This window comes from Gymnogyps californianus, chromosome 13, assembly GCF_018139145.2.
Source record: "Gymnogyps californianus isolate 813 chromosome 13, ASM1813914v2, whole genome shotgun sequence".
NCBI classification, from domain to species: domain Eukaryota; kingdom Metazoa; phylum Chordata; class Aves; order Accipitriformes; family Cathartidae; genus Gymnogyps; species Gymnogyps californianus.
The window spans coordinates 4,429,891-4,455,685 of NC_059483.1; the positions used below are offsets into that span (position 1 = coordinate 4,429,891).

General features: G+C 43.5%; 1 long non-coding RNA gene across 1 annotated transcript in view; it reads right to left on the minus strand.

Annotated features, from left to right (window-relative positions):
- Positions 1-210: 210 nt before the first annotated feature.
- The window catches only part of LOC127021665 (uncharacterized), a 131,492-nt gene continuing 105,907 nt past the window's right edge, over positions 211-25,795 (minus strand). Inside the window, exon 3 of the long non-coding RNA XR_007767253.1 lies at positions 211-289. This is a non-coding gene — a long non-coding RNA (uncharacterized LOC127021665). The remainder of the gene's footprint in view (positions 290-25,795) is intronic.

Here is a 25,795-nt window from a genome sequence, read left to right on the forward strand (position 1 = left end):
CAAAAATAGAGAAAAAATTCTGACACACCTATAAAATGGAAATATTGCATATTACTTTTAAATGCGTCATTTTATGAGAAATGTGGTCATACTGCATTTAAATGTGTAACTATCTCAGGATTTAGTGCATCAGTTGAAAATTTTCATGGTCAAGATAAAAAAAAAAATGAAAAAGCTTTGAATCAGAGTTGCTCACCTTTAGCATGCTCATTTGGGGTCTGCTCAGGCTTTCAGGCACAAACAGCTCCATATCTTACAACATGTTAACGGCGCGGTCAGGGAAGATTGCCTTTGGAAAGAGGAGCGAGAAAAAAGAAGCTGAATCACCGCAGAGACTCAGTATTTGGGGAATACTGAGGAGTCACTGTCAATAAGGCTCAACGCTGTATAACCAGCAAACAAAATTTCACCAGGAGTCATTAAACTATCACAGAGGCTTAAAAAACCCCACAAACTGAACCAGTGCTCTTACACATTAGTCTGAGACCACTAAAATATTTGCACATCCTTGATTTTCCGTGGCAATTTTGTATCATTGGTTTAAACCACCATTTATCATTTGGAATGAAAACATCAAAATTCCATAGCCTTTAACAAAGGACCCACTAAGCCTTAGGTTGAAAGTAACTGCATATATGCTATCCTGCTGTTTGAAAGGCAGGGATCATCCAAACCTTAGCCAACGTGCTCCAGCCTAAACAAATGAAGTTGTCCCACGCAGACATTGCCTGAGAGCGGGCTTCATTCTGAAAACAGTTAAGGAAACTGCGGCCACATCCCTAAGCTAGCTTCCCTATGGGGTACTGCCGTGCCCGTGAAGTTTAAAGTTAGATGGTACGAAACGTGCATAACTATGAATGTTCTTACGCCAACAGTTTTCAGTGCAGAGCACTGTAATATGGGAGCAGCTTAGAAATGTTTTGTGTATGAAAACGCAAAGCAAGCACTTCCTATCTTAGGACTGATGTTCTTATGAACAAGTTATTCACAATATCTTCTTCCATTAGTGCAAGTTCAAAGCCTACAGATGAAGCCTTGGCCCATCACAGAAATATGGGAACCGCTTTTATGATTAGGATTTTTTATTATTCTCATTGTAGGCTATTAGGCTGAGGGTCCACATTTGTAATTCATGTTTATAATTCAATTATTTACATAATGGACAAAAACGTAAAAGCAAATAAGATATAGAGTAGAAATATTTGTGGTTTGTTATTACAGTAAAAGAAGATGACTTCAAAACATAGCTTTAAAAATGAAGGCCAACATTATTTCTAGATGCGCAGCTTTTAATGGTCTCGAAAACGCACACTCAAAACTAAATCAATGATAAGCAAATGTTGGAGATACAATACATAACATTCAGGACTAATATACATGCAAGACAACAGTCTGAATTGAGAATTCTTGCCCTGAAACCATAATGCCTTTGTATGGCCACAAAGAAGTTGGAAAACAACATATCTGACTCCTTTCCCTATACCCGCAATGGGCCATAGAAAGCCCAGCCCACGAAAAGGGCTATTTCAGTGACCACCCACATTATCCTCTTCTTAAACATATGTAAAGCTGGATGAACAAAAGACAAAAATGAAGGCTGATGTGTACTGTGTTTCATAGTTCAGTCTTAACTCTGTCTTCTCATCATGCATGCATTGTTAAATGGAGTAACGCACGGGGCTGAAAATTACCAAGCAGGTGTTTAAAAGACATCCGTAAGCAGTTCTGCTATAGTCTAATTAGTGTTCTAATACATATTACAGTGCAGAGTCATCATTATTTCCTCTTCATTAGCTACTGATATATAATGCATCTTAAAAAAAGTCTAACCCGTTTTCTTTTTTTTTAAATTAAAAAAAGAGCTTATTTCTCCCATTAACATAACAAAGGCAATAGGAATATGATTAATGCATGCCATCTAAACTATGTGCATTAAACATTAAAAACCAATGCACCATCTCAGCCTAATGTGCATTTGCAAATTATAAAATACACTTGTCAATATTAACACTTGCACCAAATGAAATATTGTTTAGAAAGAAAACAACAGGAAAATAAACCTTTTCTTCTAGCTGTGTTTTTGTAACTGCTGATCCCTATTCCTATTCTTTGGAAAGAGAGAGGCCACCAAGCCCACCAGAATGCATCCAAATTATTGAAGGCATGGTCTGACCTGGTGGGTAGAGAGCTACAGGATATATCTATCTTGTAGTCACTCCCGTGAGAGCAATCTGTGTCAGCTCTACACAGTTTTAAATTAGTTTTGGCTAGCGACAGCACACTCTCTCTGCCCGAGCACACAGCTGTAGGATGGAGAAATTGCTAACACACTGCTGTTCCTCTCAGCTTCTCAGATGGACTTTGCAACTGCACTGAGCTCAGCCCTGCTGCAGCAGAACTGCTCGCAGAATCCCAGCCAGCTACTGCAACGCTAATGCGTGTCTGAACTACAGCCACAGCAACGCAGAAACACCTTTAGAGCTTGGGTCTGCCCAATGTTGACGTGCGTCCTTAGGAGCACACTTCTGTCCATTAGACATACTTGATACCTCTCCCCATTGGGACAACTTGTGCCGAGGACAAGGTCGTCTCCAAGGTTGGGGTCCAAGTTTCCTTACATTTCGGAAGCTTAACAGTTACCAAAGCGAAGAGATTCAGGTGCTCCCTTTCTAGAAATCTTCTGACATCTGCCAAGGAAATCCACCCCGGAAACCTCTGTATTTACCTTGATTATCCCCACCCAGCTGGCAAACCGACCTGTGCAGCTGAGCTTCTCTTCCAGGGGAAATTCCGGTTGTGGCTATAGATGAACCCGGTGGTACGCACATTTGGTTGTTCATGTCGAACAACTGGGGGCACAGTCACTTACCCAGCCTGCCCTCTCCTGCTGTCAGCACATCCCCGAGAGAGACCTTATGATAATTTGGGAGATTGAGCGATACGTCAAGGACCCAGCTCCTTTCCTCCCATGCCTGCGCAGACTGGATACCCGCAGAAGAGCGCTACGAGATACCAAGGACTCGCTAAAATAAGACGTTCCCTTTTCCATCTCAAAATTCAATTCTCCATCAAATGGTGAAAATGAAGATGAACTCACCAGAGGGGACAGCAGCCAAGGAAGGCACATTTTTATGCCTGTTTCGTCTTTGACAGCAGCCCTTTAATTACAGCACATGGCAAGTCTTCAGCAATTTGCCAATTATGCCTGATCCCCCAAACTCAACTTAAAGCTTCTCTGTGGTTCTGTTCTCCACCTTCTCTGAAAGAGCAATAACAGATGCTTCACAAACTGATCCCTTATGAAATGTAACACCAAGTCTATAATGAGGTTTTACTGCAACAACAACAGATTTTACTCTTCCTCTAGAGATCTGCAGAAATCTGGCCAATTTTTAGAAGAATTCAAGCTTTGGGGAGCAAAAAACCCCAAAGTTGACACCAGTCATGAAGCTGATACAAGCAGCAGAGATGTCAGGGCTGTGGGGCCATGCCCTCTCACCTGCTCTCCACCCAGCATCCACAGATTTAGACCTTGAACTAAAAGACAGCGGGTGAATTCACACCCTGCTGAAGCTCACTGGTGCCTCACCAGTGACTTGACACCGCGGTGTCGCTCTGTCATAGAGAATGAGCCAGGTCCGTATCATCACCATCAAGTGGCTGGAAACAGGCCCAGGATTTGCTAGGGACATTTCTGCCTGTGGCACAAGGACACGTTTTCCTTGGGTTGCCCAAGCACGTCACCTTCAGCCAAGGTGAGAGGAGGTGCTCACCTGGGGCCGTCTCCTTGCTGAGGAACACGGCAGCTCACACCACGTCGTATGGCTACAGGCACACACCGATGGGGAGTCCAAGTCCCCTGTTCTCATGACGGGGTGAGAAGAGGGACTTGCCAGCAACATCTGCAAAGCCAAGCCAGGACTGATTCCCCGCTGTGTACTCTCGTGTCTCAGCACAGCCACACTTCATTGCAATGTTACGGAGCACTGTGTTTCAAAAGCATCGCACAGATACAAGTCAACAAGCGCTGTGACTGATGCTACGGGTAAGGCTTAATATGCCTCCACTTTAAAGACAGGGAATCAGCAGCAAATAGGTTAAACAATTTAGTACAGGTTGTTCAATAAAACAGTCGCAGAGCCTGGGTTGGAATCCAGCGATATTGTCTTCTGTTATCGTTTTGATTTAACTTTGCTAGAACCACCTTAATTACTTTGTTTTGTTGTTACAGGCAAAAACTCGAGCATAGGAAATAGTATAAAGCACTGTGCAATGCTGAAAAGAAAGCTTGATGGGATTTTTGTCTCCTTTGCTGCAAATACCCAGGACAAAGAGCAAAAGGTTGAAAGTAGATGGGCCACTGAGTTTTCTTGGTTTGTTTTTAGAGGGGTTTTTTTTCCTTATTTTTATTATTAGCCAAGAACACTCTGAAGTTTCCAAAGGAAAAGGGTAATGGTGTCAAGAAAATTTAACATTTATTTGAGAAGAATTCAATGCAGCTCTATTAGCTTTAGGTCAGCTTCTTTTTTTTTTTTTTTTTTAAAGACATGTTTACGTCTCAGCTTAAAGAAACTATTGAACCACATATAACTGGAGTGGTGTGCCATACCTCAACGCATATTAAAGTAGCCAACAAGCACAGTAGTTTGATAATGTCTTAATGCACCATGGACATAGCATTTGATTTCATATATTGATCACTCTGTATACAATTAGTTGAGTAAGTGCAAGTTTACAATCGGTGCTGCTCCTTACTCTTGTTTTCTGTAGTGAATAAAACTGACTGAAGCGTAAGTGTGGGAAAGCAATCATGTTTCCTGACCTTAGAAGTGACATCCATCCACAGTAATGAAGCATGAAGGCTTTTTAAAATCATGCGGAAGAGCAGTCCAGTAGAGTTATGCTGACTGGTCTCTCACCTATGATTTAAAATGATTTTAAATGGATGCTTAAAGAAACATGATTTTAAAATACTTTTTTAAATTGAGGTTAACCTCCAGCTTTAAGGAAGTCAGAGAGTGACTACTTGCTTAATTTCAGTTCCAGACAATTCTATATTCGACAAGTAAAAATTGCAAAAATGTTTCATATATCTAAAGGCAATAATAAAGTTTTTCCTCCTCTTTTGTTTGAGTAAAGGTTGCAGATAATTATATTGTATTCTAATTGTTGATTACTCAACGGATATAGGCAAATGTCTTTTATCACTGAGACTTTTGAAGATGTTATTTTGACACCTCCACTCGGACCAACACCCACTTAGCACATCAGGAAGTAATTGTAAAATCAATTAATTCAACAGCTATTTCTGCAGCCTAAAGTGTAATTACCCATGAAATGTTGATGTTTTTCAGGATAGCAGAAATTTATCATTTATGCTTAACCTGGACTATTTTTTCTCTCCATACATCCAAGACCGGCAAAGCGATGCTTGGATGCGCAGACAGAAAACGACAGATGCTGGTGAGCTGGTTCTCACCTAATCTGGACCAGTTAAAACATTGCTGTAACACTTAGGCAAGTGTGGTGGAGCACAGGCAGATCTTCTAAACACAAACTGAAACGATAACCAGATCCCTACCAGTAAAGACACTAGTCCTCTAGGTAATGCCTTCTTTTTTCCCCTCTTCCACCTTTCTTTCCTCTGCTTCTTGGCCCACTACCAGAATTTGTGTCTGTAGATTAGGAGGTTTCCGAGTAATTTCTGTGAACGTCTGTAGGGAGCCATCTCCTGCCTCGACGAACACATGCTTTCACAGCATCAGCTCCACAACAGCCAGTTACCACCTGCCAGACTTCAAGGACATGCAACAGGGTTGGGTTTTCAAAAGCGCTCTACATGCGCCGCACAGAGCTATGTCAAGAAGTTTGCTCCAGTTATGGATGCTGGATATTAACAACAACTCTAAACATAATAATTAGTTCATCTATCTCAGACTCACAGTAGCCTTTGTGTAAAAGTATTTTACAGTTGAATAAGTTTAATTTTTTTTTAGCTCTATGTAAAACAGGCAACATCAGTATAATCCTTAGAATCTAATAACGATTCCATCAGTGTAAAATCATTATCCTTAGGCAAGAAGGAAACCAATTCAATTATGATGTTGGTTGAAAAATCGAGGGTGAAAAGTTGTAGTACATATTAAACTTGAGGCTGGAAAAGTTGTAGTACATATTAAAATGGTTACTACAAAATTTGTGCATCCAGGCTAACAAATGCTAATATGTTCTTTTGTTACCTTCTAATTTATATGATTCATGTAAGCCTGCAGCAAGAGAAACTTGCTTTAAAATTAATCTACATTAAAAAATAGCAATGCAATGAATTGTAAAGTTATTAGCATTCATGTCTGGTTGTGTTATTAAGCTGTACACATCAAATCTGGTAGTACAAGTACAGAAATGTCATAATGAAGTAGAACAGTATTTAATCAGAAGAATTTCTAAAGGTCATCAGAGCATCATATAAATTCATCCATGCATGACAGCAATATGAAATAAATAACTGAAAGAACACAATAAGAATAAACTTCAATCTTTGAGCTTTGTTTCCAATAGTTGAAGAATTAGCCAAATTTCATGCTGAGAGAACAGCTAACAAAAAATACTGAATTCTGTAGCTTTAATTAATGAAAGACTAATAAGATGCAGATAAGGAATTTTGCACAAGGGAGCTAACAAGGTATGTATACCGATAGCTTCCTACGAACAGCTGATCTCATACGACTCCGTAAAACTCAAAAAAAGAAGTGTTCACTTCAGTTTTTTCTTCCTCATTAGCCAGATGAGCCCTAAATGATTCCGTTTAAATAACCAATGATTTGTTAATATTTTTGCACTCGTAACAACAGTTTGACTGCTTTAGGACATGTACTATAGGCCTGACACTTGGCAGCTCCAAACATTGGAGCCATTTTAATATTTCACGTTAATGTAGCGACAGTCTCCGTTTTCCTCGCTGGGCGCTGCGATGCTCCGGTATGGTCAGAGCAGATGCGGTGGTCACCCAGGGCCAGGCTCTGGTACCCGTAGCCGTGTTCTGCAGCACCTCGCTCTGCACAAAACCTAATTGATTTCACTGGGACGCTTCCCAGAATAAAGTTCAATTCACAGTGATTAAAGGCACCAGGATCTGGCTCGGAAGGTGCATTCACACGGTCGGGGAAGGTGATACAGTGCAGTGGCATTCAAGTGCAGTGAGACAGGCTAAATAACTAATTCATCAAAGATTGTTTCTGAAGCTCTGCATGTACCCATGGCTTTCACCTAATTAGTTGTCTTGGACATAAAAAGAAGAGGCCCTTTGTTTCGAGCTGGTCTCCAGCTCCGGGCACCACCGGCAGAGGAGCTGGAGGGGCACGGGGGGTGATGAGCCCTGTTTCCCTTCTCCGAGCGGCCACTTATGGGCAGGATCAGGAGCAGTGCGCTGGGGACCTAATCCTTTATTCTGTTTGAACAGGATCACTGTTACGTTTTAATGATAAGGATTTTTTTTTTTTTAATGGTAGTTCTTTGTCATACTTCAAGCAAACCATATTCCTGGTGCTGCAATAACAGTATCTGTGCTGGCAAAGAGAAGAGAAAGCAGATAAAGTGCTTTACCACTTCCATGTATTTCAGCTGGCCAAACCTCCAAGCACTGAGAAGCCTATAAAATGGATCTCTGGGCTTTCTTAGCCTAATTGCAAATGGGAATTTCTTACAAAGCAACCGCTTCTCTCCTGCTGGACCTGTAAATCCTCTGAGTTCACGTGCGTGCCCGTATCTGTGTTGGTCTTTTCCCTTTGAAAGGAGCACCGATAGTCATGGAGGATACTTAGGATTTGGCACTACAGCAGAGACAAAATACAGATACTATATATTTCTACAGTGACAAGCCAGCTGGATTATCTGTGTGATTTTGTGCATCACCAAGAGGAAAAAAGAACATGCTACTCTACATTTCAAACTAATTTGGAGAATCCACCACAGTCCCCCCAGAGAAGGGCTTGCTTGTTTCTCAAATTATACAGAATTAGGTTTTTCAGCCCAGCTCCCAGCACCTTCTCCTCTCCATCCTCCTCCCCAGTGCCTGTGCTGGTGCCCTCAGCATAGGGCAGTGGGGACTGAACCTACAGCCTTGGACTTCAATTCCCTTCACCAGAGCAATTCCTACACTGGGTAATAATACCAAAATCTCACACATTGGGTCATAATACTAAAATCTTAATCCATACGTCACCCATCTACTAAGGCAGGACATGACACACACAAAGAGGACGTTACACTATCATTTTCCATCTCCTTATTTCATATGTTCCCTCTAGGCCCCATCAAGAGAATAATTTCTTTTTTTTTTTTTTTTTTTTTTTTTTTAATTCTAATAAATGACTGCAAAAAGCAACAGACAACTCCAGAGGCTGAGTACGGTCTCATGCATCATTTTCATATTTTTTTTAATTCATTAGTGTCTGCACTAAATGAAAGAATTTATAACCACACTCAGGTTTCCTGAGAAATCATCCTAGCAGCATGTTTACTGAATCAGCATAAAAAATGAATACACAAAATGAAATCAGAAAAGAAAAAGCAGTATCTAAATGAAAGCTAGAGAAGCCGAAAAGAACCACGAGATTATAATCTTAAATTAAAACCACAGTGAGGGTAATATAAAAGATATTCTAATCACTACATCCAATTAAATGAAGTAAATCACTAAAGCATGTTAAGTGCCTTAACTATTATAATAATTAAGAATCAAACAGAAATCAAGCATCTTTGAAAGACTGATGATGCACATTAGTGAACAGGGAATGCTGTTTCCCATTCAAATACAGAGGCAGAGCAGAAAACACAGGAGATTTCCCCCTGCCTAAAGCCAGCAAGGGCATGGAGGCGGGTGTCCCACGTGGAAATCGCCACTGGGAGATGGGGTGGCCTCTTCGCCACAGTGCCAACGATGTCCTGCTCCCACGGGAGCCCCTTGCTCCCGAGATGAACGGCATCTTACGCCTCTGCCCCGCTCCTGCGCAGGGAAAGCAGTGCCATGCTTCCTACAAAGCCACGTCTCCTACAGAGGACTCCCACGGATGTCTGCAACCTCTTCTGCTGCTCAGCTCCTGACAGCCCCTCTCCTCCGCTCCCTCCTCCCCGAGGAGACACGCAAACAGAAATCTGATGAGAAGTTCCATGAAAAACATTATACTTAAACTGCAATGCTCTAGGCAAACACTGCTTTGTACATCTTATGGTCTCACTCTCTGAAGCTCCAAAGCAAACGTATGAATTAGAATCACAGAATCATAGAATGGTTTGGGTTGGAAGGGGCCTTTAAAGGTCATCTAGTCCAAGCCCCCTGCAATGAGCAGGGACACCTTCTGCTAGGATCAGGTTGCTCAGAGCCCCGTCCAACCTGACCTTGAATGTTTCCAGGGATAAGGAATCTACAACCGCCCTGGGCAACCTGTTCCAGTGCTTCACCACCCTCATCATAAAAAGTTTCTTCCTTATATCTAGTCTGAATCTACCTTCTTTTAGTTTAAAACCATTACCCCTTTTCCTACCAATATAGGTTCCTCCAGTGTAGAACGGCGCCCTATGGCTCAGCAACAGCGTTACCGAACACTTCTGTAGGAACGTGTATTATTGTCCGAATCCACTCAGGACACATTTAACATCTCTCCAGCGCTGGAACGTTCTGGCCCTAACGCAGTGATAAATTACAGCACAGCCATTCGGATAAGAATCTGCGGTTCATGTACAACTCCTCATTAAATTAAAGACGGTCATCTTCCTATTCTAAATCAGTCTGAGGCCGCGCACAGGTGATAGATATTTTAATTAGTAAAATTAGCAACCCAGAAGTACAATTTAGACACAAGATTTATCTGCAAATGATAATTCCCCAACTTTTCTGCAATAGCTGGAGCTAAGCTTTCTGAATACGAAACATTGCTATTGTGCTAGGCTAAAAGAGCAGCACGCACACGGACCTCACTGATGACTCCTCTACTTCCAGAGAGGTTTCAATAAATCTTTTTTTTTTAAAAGTCAGAGCATCCGTGCTTATACAGGACCCATTTTTACTGAATTCCACATAGCTGCGGTTTCCTTGCCTTCAGAAAGCTATGCTAAATATTGCAGGATAGTTGAAATTAGGTGAACTCTAAAATTGGAGTCAAAAGTGTGCTTTGTCTAGACAAAATGTACTCATATTTGGAAAGAATAGCTACAGACAGAATCAAGGGAGGAAAGCTTGTCCTGCTGGAGTCCTCTGCTGCACGAAGACACCCTGAAGTGCAGTAGGACATTTTCACGAGATGCAGTGAGCACAGCAAAGGAGGGATCATTTGCACTGTGTTTTCTCCTTGTTTCACTAATGCCGTAGCTCTGATGATTATAAATAATCCAGATAGTTTATTTAGTCACATCGGCCTGCACTTCAGGGAGGAGGAATAGTATTTGAAGGGCTAACACATACTGGATTTTAAGGGCATGTAAGTAATTATTTTTAACAGTTCTCCCTCAATTTTCACTTCGCACATCCCTTTTGCTTGGCAAAAGTTTGTAAATGAAAAACCACACTAAGAAAAACCAAAACTGAACAAAAGCAACAGTGAGTTTTGTTCCCATTCTTCTTCGTATTTGTTTTCCCTGTAAGAAAAAAGCATTGAAGTGCTCAGTGTGGGATTTCATATGTTGCAATTTTATCTCAGGAAAGTAATCTCTCCCACACCGCATTGTATGAAAAGGAAGAGAATACAGCAGTAATGTGGGTTTTTTTCATTCCTACAACTTCTTTATTGCCAGCAAGTAAATACAATTACACGTTGTGCACAACAATACATGCTAAAACTATAAAATATCTGCAGTATATCTAAGTCTATTTGAGAACTGTCAAGCCTCCATTCAGGTAAGAAGAAAAGAGAAAACTATTACGGAAGGACGGGCTCCCGGGCTGTTTTGGCAGCAGGAAAGAGCTCGGATGGGAATATGAGCAATCTGCAACCTGCAAAGGCCAGTCCACCGCTTAGCCAGTACCAGAAGTTTTATTAACAGGCTGTAACACTCCCTACTCTGCAATTGCATTTGCAATATTACTTTTAAGAGGCTCATTTTCACCAAGCCCAGCTCATAATCACTTTTGTGTCTTGAACCACAGAACTGTTAAAATTTTACAATATTAGACTAAGTATAGGTATTTCATTGGCAAGACTGATCCTTGAATTCTTCCTTTACTACATTCCCAAAGCATAACCCGCTCCGATCCCAGTGCTGAGAGGTCCTGCGAGCCTTCAGTTCTCTCAGAAATCAGCAGATTCCCCCCCAAAATGGTACTTATGTCCTGACTACAAACTGCTGGCACTCTCACCCACCGCCCCTAAGCAACCGTGCCCCCTGAAAGCAAACGCTTCCAGCCCGGCCAGCGATGCTGAGCCCCGTTCCCACCTCTATGGGTTATAGTTTCTTGGCCCCTGCACAAATACCAGATTAAATGCAAAAGGCTGTTCAATGCATTCAAGAACACAGTCTCAGGTGAGTACTGACGTGATCCGATCCAAGCCACGAAAGAGGATGAACCCACTAAGATGCTACGAAAATCCAGCGCTAGAGCTTGCTTCACACACACACACCCTGTGGTGAAGGGGTTTAACTAAGGCCTGCCAGCTAAAACTGGTGAGCACTAGACTTATTTCCCAGTGGAGGTGGATATATTGACACGTTATCAAACCATGTGCTGTTCTCAGCTGTAGCTTTCAGACCAGGCTCGCACCAAAATATAGTCCCACTGAGGGGATTTGCAGTATGATGCTGCATTAAAAAAACCGCAAGTTAAAGACAAAAAGCAACAACAACAAAGTAACAACATTAATCCAAAAAGGCTCAGCAGAGAAATCCCTTCAAAATAGATACTTTTATCCACAATCCAGTTCAAACTTTCTCAGTTTTAGCACAAAATATTGCAAACTACATGGGAAAAAAATCCCAGAGCCCCAGAGACAGCCTTGTTCTTCAGTGCTTGTGCCACACCACGACTGAGTCTCCACTTTAATAGAAGGCTTCTTTTTTTTTTTAGGGTTACTCTTGGGGAGCTCCCCAGTTACCAGCAGCTCCTCCACTTGGCCAAAGCGATGCTTCAGTCCCTCCTGCCCTTTCAGACCCCGCGACCACTGCAGCAGGTGAGTTCGGCTTCAGATCCGCTCCTGCGGGTGATTTTTCACCTCCAGTGGGCCCCCTCCCACAACCCGCCTCTTCCATTATCTGTATCATGTAAGTCTTCAAACTCTCATCCCCAAAGATTTAACCAGCCTCCCAGGTCTTTCAAACAGTTCCTCACTCAAGAGCCTCCACTCATGTGTGGAAATATTTTACCTCTCACCATACAAAGCTTAGATTTTTCCATGTTTGAACTTCAGTCTGCTTTATTTTATCTTCTAATATATCTTGGTGTCTTTTACAGTTCCTGGTTATATTATTATGCATTTGAGCAAGTCTCCCCTAAGGAATGACCTTATCTATAGGTATTAAAGCCTGACAGCTTTCAGCTGTTCTTTTACCACTGGATTTGTTCTTTGGGCAGGGGAAGGGGAAGGCCAGGTTCAGTGGATAACCAGTAAATATCTACTGAGATCTCCCTGCCCAGATTTAACCCTTTTCACAGGCTCTGTCTATAAAGTCTTGGGTAATTGCTCTGTCTTTTCTTTCCCCAAATTATCCCAAGAAAGAAAAATTTGCATCTCTAGCAATATTTTGGAGGTCTGGCGTTTCAGAAATGAGGATTGCTTCCCCAAATGCAGAACAGGAGGATTTGATCAGAGCAGTGGTCTGCATGCGTGATTACCCTCCCACGTCAGACACATTGACAGACCGCTTCAAATAAAGATGCCAACAATGCAGAAGGCAGTAACTGGCCCCCTAAATGTGCTTCCATTAAGAGTTAACTTATAAAATGTTATTTTCCATCTAGTTTTTCAGCTCGTCAAAAATATATCCTTATTAATGGAATTCTAGATGTTCTCATTATATATTCTGCTTTTTAAGCACAGTAAATTGTGATCCTGAACGCTGCCTAGTGACAGTAAGTTCTTTAGGGTTCTTGTATACAGCACTGCTCTTCCCATTAAATTTCCAATAAAGTATTTCCATTTTTATATCTGAAATCCCAGAAATGGCACTAGAGAAACCTAGCATTTAACTCTTAAATTTAATACAAACTATTTCACTCAGCATGAAAGCATTTTAAAATTACTCCAGTGCAGATTGTGGTTCACTGTTGTACTTGGTGAGCTTAGTATGTCCATGGCAACTGATGAATATTACTGCTGCTACTGCTATAAATAACAAACCTATTTGGCAAACTGAGAGATGTAAATATTAAGTCCAGCACAAAGGCAATTTTCTGTTCCGTCTTTTGCTCCCTTCTGAGTTAGGAACCTATACTTGCATGTCGGTAGGTTATTTCCAAATAGATCTGCAGGTGTCACAATACTGCAGAAACTAGCAATTTTGATTGACATTGCTTTTGACAAGAATCACACGTTTGGGGTCAGGGGCACAAGCGATGCTGTGTAACGCCGGGCTGGCTGTAGCAGCAACGCTCCCTTTGAACCATGAGTGCTCCCCAGCCCCAGCACTGAGACGGTACAAACAGAGCGCACATCTTTTGCAGAACCATCACAATTTGTGGCCATTTGTGGCTTCATTTTCAGAAAGTTAAAGGTGGAGTCTCACCTGCAGTAGCATATGTGCAACTGGGTCGCTATTTTGCATGTGCAAATCAGGCACGCAAATGGAGTTAATACCCTTTTCAACAGATGGTACCCCTGACCGTGAGCCCCTGTTTGGAAACACACTTCTTGGGAGGGAGTGCCAGAAACTATACACATGATTAGGAGAACCGAGCGCAGTTACACTGCCCGGTGCATTTGGGAAGTCATGTACTGTCAAATCTCTACACATTTCTCTGCTCTTGTTGGCCACTTTCCCACTCCTGGCGAGGGAGAGGGGGACATCCCTGCTATCTGCCCATGCAACGATGCTGGGATGGAGCACAGCAGGAGCACTCCATAATTGGGCTCCGGTTAGCTGGGGACGGTAGCAGCGTGCCACGGTTCCTCTCCGCAAGCCTGGTGACTGCTTGGTGGGGCACGGACAGAGAGCAGACCTGTCATTTCCCTGGCGGTGCCCTCCGCACCGCTGCAGCCAAGTTCTGGCAGGGATGCTAATTGCTTTTGAACTGCCACTTCGTATGAAGAATTCAGATGAACTGCAGAAGCACTTGGCCTCGGCTGCCTTCCTGGGCTCCGCCAGGAATGCCGCTGGCTGCTGCTGCTGCTGCTGGCTATTGCATCCCTCAAGCAGTTAGACCGTTGTCTCCACTGCAAAGTGGCAACTCTCTGCTAAGGGATGGTCAGAAGCAGCTTCCTAAATCATCTCACGCTTGCCATTCTGCCCCCGCTGCCCATCAGGCTGGTTTGTCTCCCACCCCTGGGACCTGGAGGCTCTGGAGAGATGGCCTGCAGACCTGCCTGTGTTTAATGGGCATGGCAAGTGAGGAGCTGGGGAGCAAGCCTGAGCCCAGATCCAGGTCAGACGTGAGCTGTAACTGCAGCAAATGCAACGTTCTCCTCCTTGACCCCGCTTTCCTCACGCATCCACTCTCAACAGCACTTAAAAGGGGATCGATGTGTTGTGTCCTACCCAGATCTCACCTTCCTGCCATTCCACCAAAACACCAACAATTCACTGGGACGCTGCAGCTCCACAGCTCTGCCACACTAAGTTACTCCCAGGTCCACGCCGAGACACCAGCCAGCTACGCCTTATTCAAAGGCATGTTGAAATATCCTTTGACACAGCATCAGAAAAATCAGTGTTGAAACCACTTGATTCAGAAGAAAAATAGTAGCATCAGCATAGACCTCCCCTCCCCCAGGAATTTGCTTTTAGTCATATTAGCTAAATCTCGTCTTGTTAGGCACGGTGGCCTGCACTGAGGTGTACCGCTCTTGACATTTCAGATGTGGGTAAACAAGGTAAACACGAGTGTGGGAGAAATAAATGGGAATGTTAGAGAATTGCTGCTCAGATGCAGTGCTAAACCCTCCGGCACTGAATGCTACAATCCTTTGTCATAAACACATCAATTACAGTGTTTATATCAAAGCTCTCAATAGATTATACTATTAATATAAAAATGACAGCTGTCATGCAACACATACAGTAATGTCACAGGTTTGAAGTCTACAACAAAAATATAGGGTTTGATTCTGCAAAATTCAGGTTTGTGCTCAGGCAAACAGTTGATTAAATTCAAGGAAACTACTCAGCTACATAAATAAAGACCTCAGAATCAGTGCCAAAACCATGCTTGTAATGCAATTTAAGTACATTATTCTCAAGCAACTTAACTAATTCTTAACATAATAATAACAAGTAATTAAATTGTAAATGTGAGCAACTATGGATTTTTCAGTGTAGGTAATATAACATTTACAACAGCAGAATCGCTGTGAAGTTCATTGGAGCCATCTGTAACCTGGACTGGTTAAGCCACTTTCAATGTAGGGATCAAACCCCTTCGCCTTCAGCTGGTCTTACAGCCAGACACTCAGAGAGCGAAGTGGGGTCCCTTACTCTTGAAAGTGAAGCCTTAGAAATTCATCAATTTAGACTTTTGTACCTGTAGGTAAAGAATGCTGCTAAGGAAACTCTCAGCCGCATGATGTGCTGGCTGGAGGCCACAGTGATAACCACAGCCACGACCTTACCGAAACGCACCTCAAACCAAAGGCGAGCACGCGATATTTAACCTCCTCGCCACGTGCTGAGGCACTCATGCAACGCACTCATGAAAGTCCTCTTTAGCATACTGGTGTTTGGAGATGTGGAGGGTGAGGCGCCTTGAAAGGGGCTCCAGGCAGCAGCAGGAATTCAGAAAAAGTGCTGGGTTTAGAGCTAATGTTCTGCAACATGTTGTCAATCAGAAATAAACATGATAAAGTAAAGATGGATAAAGATAAAGAGAGGATCAACCTTGCTGTCCAGCACCCAAGAGCAGTCAGCTCACGCTGCAAGCACCTATAGAAACGCATGGCAATCCTGGTTAGGCCTCCCCTGATGCAACTGCAGTATACATATGGTTGTGTATCTATGCAAATAATTTTAAACAATTGAGCCATTAAACTCTGTATTTACCACCTACAGTCAAGCAATGAGACTATGTCCATGATTTCTTGGAGCATAATTCATTACGGGCTGTAACTGCTGGTTTGTCACCGGACAATTTGTTGGAAAAGCATAAGCTCTGGGTTTCTTTATAAATCTTAAAGCTGACAGCTTTAAAAAAACAAAAGCCAACCAAAGTATTACACTAATTTATTTTAAAGACTTTAGAAAAAAGCTATTTTCTTCACAAAGGTAATTGGATGGACAGGGAAAATACAGACTTTTCTTGCAACGATTCCTCTATAAACTGCCTCAGTGGAATGGATGGGACAGTTCAGGAATTCAGACTCTGTTCTGCATGACCGAGGGTAGCAAGGTCTGGGATATGGCTTGGGCAGCTGGCCCTGGGAAATCAAATACAAATGCAGATATTGGGGTGGAGAAGAGGTGAAAGCATTCATTCTAGAAAAGGAAACAGCAACTAAAGCCCACCATGAAAAATATACATGAAAAGCATTTTAATTTGCACGTTCAGGTGGTAGTCTCTTCCTTAGGTAGTGTAAACGGGGGTAAAAAAAAAAAAAAAAGAATAATTCATCCACATTTAATACCAGCTTAATCTCTTGTAGAATTTTTTACTAGAAAAATTTATTCTCATTGAAAAATCTGCACGTGGGAACCTATTTATAGCCAAAAGTTGAAAGAAGCTGTTCTTCAGCTTCTTCTCCAAGGTAAATCCTTGCAGTAACGGAGCATTCTGAGAAAAGAAAACTCTGAGCTGAGATTTCACTCAGGAAAAGCTCCTGCCGGGCCGGCTGTCACCTACAGGTGCTGTGTTGAATGCGAGGTAAAGCTGAACAATAAATGCAGCACTTCCATGTTTCCAGACTCTCCTGCTGAGAGTGGAAGACTGGAGGTGGCCTATAGCACGGCCATGGAAAACATGAGATCTGTTCATTCATTTAATTACAATTCAATGTAATAAATCTAAAGAAAACTCACCCACTGCATACAGCAGGCAGTTATAGGCTCAACTTGAGGATGTGCTTTCTACAAAGGCTTAAATTCTGTTGCACTCAACTAAGCTGCAACGCTTAAATCCTCCTCTGAAACTTGCCCCTGGGCGATTTTCAATGTGCAAACAGATGCAGAATGAGTCTTTCCACAGTGGAAACACCTCTCAAGAGCCTAACCACCTTCCAAACAGCTTTGCATTTTGTTTACTGAGTTTTATTGTCCCTGCTTCCCAAGTGCCTGCTTTTAAAATCTCTGCTGCTTCCTCTACTGTTGCTAATTTTACCGGTTTGGGCTATTTTAAGTTTCTTTCCGCCAGCAACTGTCTTTGAATTCTCTATTAATGCCAAAATGTTCACATCATAACCCTACGGACATTCCCAAATCAGTAGTTTTTTAAATCTTTTCCATTCTGCCACATACACACCGCTGGTTTCACCCTTCCTCCTTGCCCCACCAGGACCCATTCCCATCTGCTGGGGTCTGGGGTGCAGTAAGGACTCTGCTGAGTTATTTTGCAAGCCTTCTTTTATTTTAAGTTTCTGAGACTGTAAGAAAGTCTTCCAGAGAAAAGAGGTTTTACTGCCACTAAGGAAACTCAATTTATCTTTGTTCTTATCTATAGCCTTGTCTGCAAGAAAATACCAGCCCAATATTTCAATATACTGCTGCCAGTTCTCATTGTCTGGATTAAACACTCCCATTTTTCCATAAATTGCCACACTTCAAATATTTTATTGTCAATTTTGGAAATGAAAAGCTCCTGTTGTTTAAAAAAAGATCACCCATGCAGTACTAGAGGGAACTATTGCTTTATCAACTGAACCAAAACAAACGTGAGAGAGAAATTCCCACCATCAGGAGCACCTGCAGCAGAGACTTCATCCCCCAAAGGCCAAACTCAAACCATCTCCATCCGTTTATAATTTTTTTTCTCCCCTAAATTACAGGGACAAGGCCAGGAAGGAATCCACAAAGGCAAGAAGTGACTGAATGGGAGGTGAAACTAGACCTGCCAGCCAGCTGGATTTGACCCTGACACATGGTATGTTGGTGTCCCAGCCTCAGCCCCACCAGCACGCCTCGCTCCAGGATCCCTCAGCTCCCCTGTAAGGGCAGCCCCCTCCCCGTTCTCCAAATAAGCAGCAGCATGGAGGAGACAACCAGGCTCTCCCAGGCCTGCAAACTTCACTTTTCCAGCATTTGCATCCAGAATAGGTCCGCGTGTGTCTGGTGGAGGAACACTAACCCCAACGCTGGCTTTGTAAGAAGGAGAACTTGATGGGGAAGGAGGATCTGGGAGCAGATACAGCTGCCATCAACTGCTGCGGCTGCAAAGGCTGTAATCCATCGGATGTGCAAATCCTCTCAGCTGGGTGTGAACTCACTAACCCAGCGCTCAAGCAATTAGTTGTTTTGATGTAAATGTGATCTAATCATAGCCGCTGCTGCTACCTCCAATTATTGGAGTTTGTTTCTGTTTACATGATATTTACATAACCGTATAGGACTATTAAGCACTTGCACCCAATTAAAAGCTGAATCATTCACTGGATAATTCACAGGCACTGACCAAGCTGCTCCACTCGCAAGCTGGCAGAGCACTGGGACCATCACTATTTGCCACAACGATTCTGCTTTCCCTTACAGCTGGGGAAGGAGCCGATAGCACCTGTCCCAGCACAACACTCGCACGTTGCTCTGCGTTTCCGAATGTACAACAGTGTTTTCTGATCTCTGTGCTGTCGATTCTGAAATTGTTTTACACCCCATAAATTCCATAATGTGCCAAAGTAAAGATCTACAAACCGTCATCAGTTAGGATGATATACGTTTAATTTCATCCAATAAAGCTGCTAGCATTTACTACAGTGCCTTTCCTAGAAAACAACTTGGTGTCATCTAAACAGCATGTCTCCTGCCTGCAGCTTTCATACAGCACAGAGCCGGGGGAGATGGGGTCAAATCTGATCACAGGAAAACACAAACTCTGTCAAGGCAGTAGAGCCGCAGCTGCTCACGCTGAGCCTGAACCAGCACAGGCGGTGCTGGATCCGTGCAGCTCCGGACAGGCTGCCCCGCGGAATAAAGCAAAGTCAGAAAGGTCTGAGGCACATGTCCAAGCCAGACTTTTTTTTTTTTTTTTTGTCCGAGTGAATTAACATGCTGACAGCTCACGGTATCTTCTGAGCTCATGCTGTCAGCCTGCTCACTACCTTGTCTGAAGCGGGTAGAAAAACTTGGGTACAAGCGGTATTTGGACCTTTCATCTTTAAAATCTGAAAGGTGCTCCCATTTTCCATTTCCCCTAGATGCGTTATCACTTCTAGCTGCTGTCTTCACGACCAGTGGTCTTCACATGGTGAGGACGTCGGGTTTCTGTTCCAGCCGATGGTGTGGAGGCTGCAAAACCCACGCCCTGTGCCAGGACAAGGCAGCACAGACTCGGGCTGCAGAAAAGCCAGATACACACACTCCAGCCCTGTGGACTCAACAGACCCTAAAAGCCTTGCACATCCAGGACCTACAGAGGAGACAGATCCTCTGTCCTGATCTTATCCAAGTCCCAGGCTTGCCACATAAACAACACAGCAGGAAGGAGGTAGGACCTCAGGACACGCGAGCATCCTTCAGCCTACTGGTACAGGCATCAGAAGCAGTGAAGAGCTGAGCTGCATGGGCTACCAGGCCAACAGCAAAAGCTGCTATAGCTGTTATAAAGGGAAAAAAAAAAAACACAGACCCTGATATATGAATGAATGGCACCGATGCCTGAATGTGTAATGAAATAAAGCACAAAATCCATGCCACGTGTCCTTGTGCCCTGCTACCCTGCCCTCTTCCTTCCCCAGGGTAGCCACTTTATGCAGTTTTCCTCTGGCAAACCCCTCCTTCCAGCATGCTTTTATACCTTTCCAGCCTAACCTGCAGTCAAATTTACTTCCATAAATTCATTGAACTGCAGATTACTTTACAGTAAAACGTTTCCTTTGCTAGGTAATGTCTCCCATGTGTTGGAGTATTTAAAGCCACTTTCAAGCATGCTTTGCTATCTCTCCTTAGCATGCACAGCAAAGTCCCTGCACAGGGTTTTCGGTGTGGAAGAATCCAGCATGGAAAGAAGCTAAACAGAGAAATACTGTCACCAAAGAGGGAAAAAAAAAAAAAAAAAAAAAAAGAAAGAAAGAAGAAAAAAGCTGACAAGAAGAAAAACTGACACTGGAGAAATGCCAGCCCTGTATAGTCAATCTTTGGGTTGGCAGCAGAAACGCCATCGAGTGCAAAAGGAAGAGGGTCTCTGATGACAGATGTACGCACAGGCTTAACACAGGGTTGATTAAAAAAATAAACAACTATAAAAAAAGTCACATTTCTCTCTACTTAGTGTTAGTAACAATCTATTGCAATTCACAGACATGACTGTGAAGAAGTTTATAGCACGCAGTCAAAAAGAGCCCTTTCCCAACCCCACGGATCAGAAAAGACATGCACATTCTCCTCTTGGCACCAAGCTCAAAGAAAATTTTTTGCAAGAGCGGGTCCAGCCTTGGCAATTTTGGTAGCTCTGGGCAGTTCCAGGGTGCAGTGGTGCTCCTCCACCACAAGCATCCCATGGGTGCATCACCTTCATCCCAGTTCTGTCCATAGCAACTTTCCAGTGATGGATCCATTGGCACTGGAGAGTCCCAACAGAGCACCCAAGCTTGTGCATCTCTGCCCACGCTCTTTACCTCTAGGGAAAAAGCAGACCTTGTTCATTTTGCCACACAGTTGGCAGAAATGTTCTTTATTTATCAGTATCACTCTATGCAGCCGTACTTCTAAAAATATCTTTGCTACAGAAAGGGGAACTGTTTTCAAAAAGCCCATCTCAAATTCAATTTTAGGCTCTTTTCCTGATGATCATGATACTTAACCTTTTTTCGGAAATACCTGTATGAGCTAAGATCTTAAGTTGCTAAAAGCAATGTGGGCTCATTAAATGATTTCAAACAAATGGGACTGGAAAATTTAGCTTTTAAATGCTAGATATATAAAAGTATTTAGAAGTCTAAGGATGCAGATAGTCACCCAGTAGGATTTTTATTCCGAGTGCATCTGTCAGTATTTAAGTATCTATGAAAACTGGCCCACTGCCACATTTTAGAAATAGGAATATGCAGCAAGATCTTTAAACGAGTTTAGATACCTAACTCCCATACATTTTGCCCATGGCTCCTAAATCATTGTGTGGTTTTGAAATGTTTATCTTCCAGCTAAACAGTATCAGTTGCCTGAAAACCGTAAATGCAACAAATATCTGCCATGGTAAATTACCCAACCAGTACAGCTAATGCCTAGACACATGATTAAGTTGCCATGGATTAACAAGCAACCACATTTCACTAAGCTGCCTGTACCAACACTTTTAGCCCAATGCAAATTAAGAAAAATGTGTTAGCATAAACGTATTTCACTGGGGTACGAGCCTGTATTTGTCACAGGCAGAGGACACAGGCAATCAGTTATCGCAGCTCAGCGGAGCCACACTAACTCTCCAGCACTTTCCTTGGGAGCTAACAGCTACATCAGTGGGATCCAGAAACCAGAAAGCTATACCCAAGAGCGGCAAAATTCTTTCAAGAGACCTAGGAAGAGTCATCACTGGTGCCTAATATCGGGCTTGGCGAAAGGCAGAGGAGAGATCGGTGATGCTCTTGCCGTTTGGCAGCAGCCCGGAGCAGGCAGCGCCTCTCCAGCAAAGCCCCGCAAGCCCAGGCTCCGTGGCAGGCAGCGAGAGCAGCCTCACAGCTGGATGGGGAAGGAGTCAATATTATACATTAAATAAACCAAAGCAGCCTGGTAATAATGTGCTAAAAATAACTGAGTAAGCACATTGCTTATAAAACTCTGAACTCCCTGTGTCAAGTCTTACTGGAGTCGGACATGCGTTCCTCCCCCTTCCCAGGCATCTAAATAGATATTGCAGAGGATTAAAAAAAAAAAAAATAGGTGACATAAATGTCCATGTGGGAGGAGAAAAAAAAAAATCCCCTATAGATTCCCCTGTGGTTTTCTCAAAAGCAGCTGGTGCTGGCCACTGTGAGGAAAAGGAGGTCTTACATGGTATTGCAACGTTTTTGTTCCTATTCCGCTATGTCAATATTATGTCTTTGATTCATTTATTGCAGCTGGTATAAAAGCCCAGCTCCTGACCTTAGCAGAAAAGGGTAGCCACATTATTCTCACGTTGTTTTCTGCACAGACCTTTATAAATGAGGGACACAAGCCTTTCTGGAGATGACTCCTTTTCTTGCTTTGTTTTTCTCTTCATCTAAAATAAAAGATGTTCTTGACAAAATGTATTTGTACAGTTTTTGTCAACAGAGAGCTACAGTTAGAGCTGGCTGGGTGACAAAAAATCGGGTTCTTCAAAAAATATTCATATTTTAACGACTGCTCTGATTCTGCATGAGGATGGGAAGAGGCCAAAGGAGCCCAATGCCCAGCAGCTCCCACCCGGCAGGAAGGCGAAGGCAGAGGTTTGTGTCCCCAGCCCTAAGAGGAGGCGCACGCAGAGCTCCACAAAACTGCTCCCCTTACCAGGGCACAGATTCAGAATTGCTCTACCACATAACTACCTCCCTATGCCCCCAGCTCATCCATTCCCCACCATCAATTACTAATACAAAGCAAGACCACCCCAACGGCGCAGAGGGACACCAGCTCGCAAGGGCAGCGAGGTGGGAGCAGGACTCTCCTCTCCACCCGCAACCTTCTTAAAAAATGGTTTTCACTCCTATGATTTGACTCCTGGCCCTCCCTTTACCTTCCCCCTTTTCCCTACAAATCTCATCGAAGTGTTTCTGAGCAGCTGTGGCTGCAATAGTGATCCCAAAACACGAAGAAACAGTCAACTGGATGAATTGATAGAAGAGCCGACAACACACGTCCCAAGGGGAAAGCAAATCTCATCACATGCAAGTAGTGCAGGGGCAAAGCCAAAGTTTTTAAGTCAAGCTTCAGCTTGGAAGTAACTCCAAGTACAGTTCAGACAACACAGAATTAAAGAGAAAATATTAAAAAAAACCCCAAAAAAACCAAACAAACACAGAAGAAAGCTTTTGTTTCGGGAAAGAGAGGGACTTTAAACCAAGATGCAGTCAGTTACTGTCCATTCTGGAAACATCTCAAAACTGCCCAGAGGCAAAACAAACAAAACCAACTCTTTGCTGGCATTTGGGACACTTGGATGCTACTTGCCCTGGGTACTTAATTTAATATAAAACAAATCACCCTGGAGCAACAAATAGAAAATTTGCTAGTAAACAAGACAGCTCTAATTATTTAACAGTAGAATCCAGAATAATTAAGCCACAGTATCCAGAGCGGCTAAAAGCTAATTATATAAGCAAGTATCCAAAATATTTCAGCTATCTTTCGAAAAACAGGAAAAAAAGGCTGTTTAATTTCAAGACCAGAGAGTAGCCAGCATCTCCAAAGACAAGCCTTCAGGGTGATGCATCTTTGCCTTTCCTGGTAGCTGTCTGGGACTTGGACTCCCTCCCGGGAGGCGCGGGCAGGCGGCTGCCCATCGGAGCAGCTGGTCTCCCTCCAGGCACGTTGCTGGCAGCTGTGGGGACTCTGCTCCCAGTTCCTTGCCCTCACTTTCTCCTGGGATGCTGCCAGGTCCGCCCTGCTGCACCAGCAAGTCGTTCCCCTGCCCAAACGCCCGCCCCGCTGCTCGTGTTGGGTCCAGGCTCAGAGACAAGAGGGCTCAGCACGCACAAAGCTTTCCCTGCACAGGGCTTTAGGAAGCTATGGGGGTTTTGGACTTCAAGGGTGTGGGACGGAGGAGCTGGCACCAGGAGGGACAGCGTAGCCTTTAGGCAGGCACCTGGGAGGCTGGCAACTCATCTGCATGGCAGAGAGCTTGGAGGCAGCGTCATGTCATCAGGCAATTTTGGCAGCTCAAGGGAGAGATTTGAAAAATGCCAGGAACATGTTAGATGCCAGGAAAGGTCGAGGCTGCTGCCTGTGGTCCAGGATAAAGCAGCCATTTCTCTTGATGTGGGGGAGCGTGGCACTCAGCAACATAAAGCTCCCAAAGATGCCAGAATCAAGGGCTGGTTTATGAGATTGAGCTCCATTTGCTACCTTAGTGTCTCATTCCCTTGCCACATGGGTAATGCTAAATGCCGTGTGCTCATGAGAAAATTGCAGGCAGAGCATCTAGCGGTAATGCTTTGCTCTCGCAGAGGAGCTGGGATCTACCTGTAAATCAGCTAGGGTTGGGTGCCTGAACCTTGACGAGGATTTGGGACTCAGTTCCTCAACTGTAACACAACACACACACACACACACACACACACACACACTGCCTCTGATTTCAATTTCTGCAGTAATCTCAACTCTGATCAGCTAATGACACCAATTTCATGTTAACATCACTCCCGGGACATCACTGCGAGCCTCAGAGCCGCGGGTGGGAATAGCAGGGCTCTCAGAAACGCAGCCATTCAGGGGTAAAGAGGCTCCTAAGGAGCACATCTGGCTCCAGATCTCCACTTCTTCCTGCGTCCCACTGATCAGCAGCGATCACAGCAGCTTTGCAGATGTTTTTAGGTATCTGGGCCCTGTGCCAAATCCACACACTGACCTTTGAACAACAGCTATTTTTCCATGACTGTACTCAGAGCATCAGCCTCCGCTGAAACCATCAGTCTCAGAAGCGATGATTCAGTCTCTGTTTCCCTTCAGACTTCATCATTACAAGGTCATCAAGCACAGCATGGTTTAAATCGCACATAAAGCAGCCACCAGAGTTCTTACGAATATCAAGCAGTTTCGATATCTTTCCGCAATGCTTCGATTTGGCTGCTGATTAACTCTCACTTTATACTTAAAATTCCTCTTGCCAAAAGAATGTCTGAGGGGGTGTATGAAAGCTGAATGACACGTCTATAATTACAGTCAAATGGATGTTGCATGGGTAAAACAGGATGGTTGCAGAAAGACTGAGGGGTGAAATTAAATACTTGAGAGAAGTGTTAAAAAAAAATTAATGAAGCCCCCAAATTATGAGGATTTTAGCTAAATGCTTTTCAATTTCTTTAAATTTGCCTCCTGGTTTAGACTACTGTGTTCAGGTTTTTGCCTATTATGAGAGTTAGAAACATGCTTAAAAATAATACCGAGTTCCTCACCCAACCACACGAGTCAGAGAACATGGGCATTAAGAAAGTGCAAGGTATTGCATGGCGCAAACTTACATTATGGAAGTTGGCAGCGCAACTGTATGGCCGGTTTCACAGGCTCCCCTACACCAAAGGAAAGTCACCAAAGGTCATCACCACCTCTCCGCTGTTCGCTTCCACCAATATCCACACTTTGACCAAATCCACTGACTTTCTGCCAAAAGCCATCCCTTCTTCCCTCTCCTCTTTTTTAAACTTTGCTTTAGATCACTGCAACCTCTTTCTGTCAAACCTGCAGGCTTTTCATCTCCCCTTGCAGGAGCATAATGCCAAGCAGAGTAGCCAAAATACCTTTTGTTCTTCCATTGAATGTGAGCCCCTTTTTGAGCCAGTTTTAAACTGTCTTCACGACGCGCAGCACAGAGAAGCCTGCTGATGTGGCAGATCCTACGTGCCTA